Raw genomic sequence first — 3221 nt, forward strand, 5'->3', positions numbered from 1 at the left:
GACATGTTAACGACACGTCAACAACACGTGAATGACATGTTAACGACACGTCAACGTTGACAACACTAATGTTAGAACAGAAACCAGCTGACATGAAAATGGACGCCTGTGAGACCTGCATCAACATAAATAAACAAAGTTTGAATAAATAAACAAAGTTTGAATAAATAAACAAAGTTTAAATTAATAAACAAAGTTTGAATTAATAAACAAAGTTTGAATAAATAAACAAAGTTTAAATTAATAAACAAAGTTTAAATTAATAAACAAAGTTTGAATAAATAAACAAAGTTTAAATTAATAAACAAAGTTTAAATTAATAAACAAAGTTTGAATAAATAAACAAAGTTTAAATTAATAAACAAAGTTTAAATTAATAAACAAAGTTTGAATAAATAAACAAAGTTTAAATTAATAAACAAAGTTTAAATTAATAAACAAAGTTTGAATAAATAAACAAAGTTTAAATTAATAAACAAAGTTTAAATTAATAAACAAAGTTTGAATAAATAAACAAAGTTTAAATTAATAAACAAAGTTTAAATTAATAAACAAAGTTTGAATAAATAAACAAAGTTTAAATTAATAAACAAAGTTTAAATTAATAAACAAAGTTTGAATAAATAAACAAAGTTTAAATTAATAAACAAAGTTTAAATTAATAAACAAAGTTTGAATAAATAAACAAAGTTTAAATTAATAAACAAAGTTTAAATTAATAAACAAAGTTTGAATAAATAAACAAAGTTTAAATTAATAAACAAAGTTTAAATTAATAAACAAAGTTTGAATAAATAAACAAAGTTTAAATTAATAAACAAAGTTTAAATTAATAAACAAAGTTTGAATAAATAAACAAAGTTTAAATTAATAAACAAAGTTTAAATTAATAAACAAAGTTTGAATAAATAAACAAAGTTTAAATTAATAAACAAAGTTTAAATTAATAAACAAAGTTTGAATAAATAAACAAAGTTTAAATTAATAAACAAAGTTTAAATTAATAAACAAAGTTTGAATAAATAAACAAAGTTTAAATTAATAAACAAAGTTTAAATTAATAAACAAAGTTTGAATAAATAAACAAAGTTTAAATTAATAAACAAAGTTTAAATTAATAAACAAAGTTTGAATAAATAAACAAAGTTTAAATTAATAAACAAAGTTTAAATTAATAAACAAAGTTTGAATAAATAAACAAAGTTTAAATTAATAAACAAAGTTTAAATTAATAAACAAAGTTTGAATAAATAAACAAAGTTTAAATTAATAAACAAAGTTTAAATTAATAAACAAAGTTTGAATAAATAAACAAAGTTTAAATTAATAAACAAAGTTTAAATTAATAAACAAAGTTTGAATAAATAAACAAAGTTTAAATTAATAAACAAAGTTTAAATTAATAAACAAAGTTTGAATAAATAAACAAAGTTTAAATTAATAAACAAAGTTTAAATTAATAAACAAAGTTTGAATAAATAAACAAAGTTTAAATTAATAAACAAAGTTTAAATTAATAAACAAAGTTTGAATAAATAAACAAAGTTTAAATTAATAAACAAAGTTTAAATTAATAAACAAAGTTTGAATAAATAAACAAAGTTTAAATTAATAAACAAAGTTTAAATTAATAAACAAAGTTTGAATAAATAAACAAAGTTTAAATTAATAAACAAAGTTTAAATTAATAAACAAAGTTTGAATAAATAAACAAAGTTTAAATTAATAAACAAAGTTTAAATTAATAAACAAAGTTTGAATAAATAAACAAAGTTTAAATTAATAAACAAAGTTTAAATTAATAAACAAAGTTTGAATAAATAAACAAAGTTTAAATTAATAAACAAAGTTTAAATTAATAAACAAAGTTTGAATAAATAAACAAAGTTTAAATTAATAAACAAAGTTTAAATTAATAAACAAAGTTTGAATAAATAAACAAAGTTTAAATTAATAAACAAAGTTTAAATTAATAAACAAAGTTTGAATAAATAAACAAAGTTTAAATTAATAAACAAAGTTTAAATTAATAAACAAAGTTTGAATAAATAAACAAAGTTTAAATTAATAAACAAAGTTTAAATTAATAAACAAAGTTTGAATAAATAAACAAAGTTTAAATTAATAAACAAAGTTTAAATTAATAAACAAAGTTTGAATAAATAAACAAAGTTTAAATTAATAAACAAAGTTTAAATTAATAAACAAAGTTTGAATAAATAAACAAAGTTTAAATTAATAAACAAAGTTTAAATTAATAAACAAAGTTTGAATAAATAAACAAAGTTTAAATTAATAAACAAAGTTTAAATTAATAAACAAAGTTTGAATAAATAAACAAAGTTTAAATTAATAAACAAAGTTTAAATTAATAAACAAAGTTTGAATAAATAAACAAAGTTTAAATTAATAAACAAAGTTTAAATTAATAAACAAAGTTTGAATAAATAAACAAAGTTTAAATTAATAAACAAAGTTTAAATTAATAAACAAAGTTTGAATAAATAAACAAAGTTTAAATTAATAAACAAAGTTTAAATTAATAAACAAAGTTTGAATAAATAAACAAAGTTTAAATTAATAAACAAAGTTTAAATTAATAAACAAAGTTTGAATAAATAAACAAAGTTTAAATTAATAAACAAAGTTTAAATTAATAAACAAAGTTTGAATAAATAAACAAAGTTTAAATTAATAAACAAAGTTTAAATTAATAAACAAAGTTTGAATAAATAAACAAAGTTTAAATTAATAAACAAAGTTTAAATTAATAAACAAAGTTTGAATAAATAAACAAAGTTTAAATTAATAAACAAAGTTTAAATTAATAAACAAAGTTTGAATAAATAAACAAAGTTTAAATTAACCTCTCTCTTCCTCCCCCTCCTCCCTTCCCCCCTCCCTCCTCTCCCTCCCTCTCATAACCTATCTCTCTCCCCTCCTCTCCTCTCCCTTCCTATCTCTCCCTTCTCTCTCTCCCATCTACTCTCTCTCCTCTCTCCGCTCTCTCTCATCATCCTACATCTCTCTCTCTCTCTTCTCTCTTTCTCCCCCCCCCCTCGTCTCTTCTCTCCCTCTCTCCCTCTCTCTCTCTCTCCTCTCTCTCTCTCTCCTCCCCCCTCTCTCTCTCTCTCGTCTCTCTCTCTCCCTCCCCCTCCCTCTCTCTCTCTCTCCCCTCTCTCTCTCCTCTCTCTCTCTCTCCCTCTCTCTCCCTCTCTCTC

The 3221-nt window shown here is 18.6% G+C and overlaps 1 protein-coding gene across 2 annotated transcripts in view; it reads right to left on the reverse strand.

Annotated features, from left to right (window-relative positions):
• The window catches only part of lhfpl4b (LHFPL tetraspan subfamily member 4b), a 23198-nt gene that overhangs the window by 6654 nt on the left and 13323 nt on the right, over positions 1–3221 (reverse strand). The gene's annotated exons all lie outside the window — the stretch shown is intronic.

The sequence above is a fragment of the Larimichthys crocea genome, unplaced genomic scaffold, assembly GCF_000972845.2.
Source record: "Larimichthys crocea isolate SSNF unplaced genomic scaffold, L_crocea_2.0 scaffold148, whole genome shotgun sequence".
In the NCBI taxonomy this organism is placed as follows: domain Eukaryota; kingdom Metazoa; phylum Chordata; class Actinopteri; family Sciaenidae; genus Larimichthys; species Larimichthys crocea.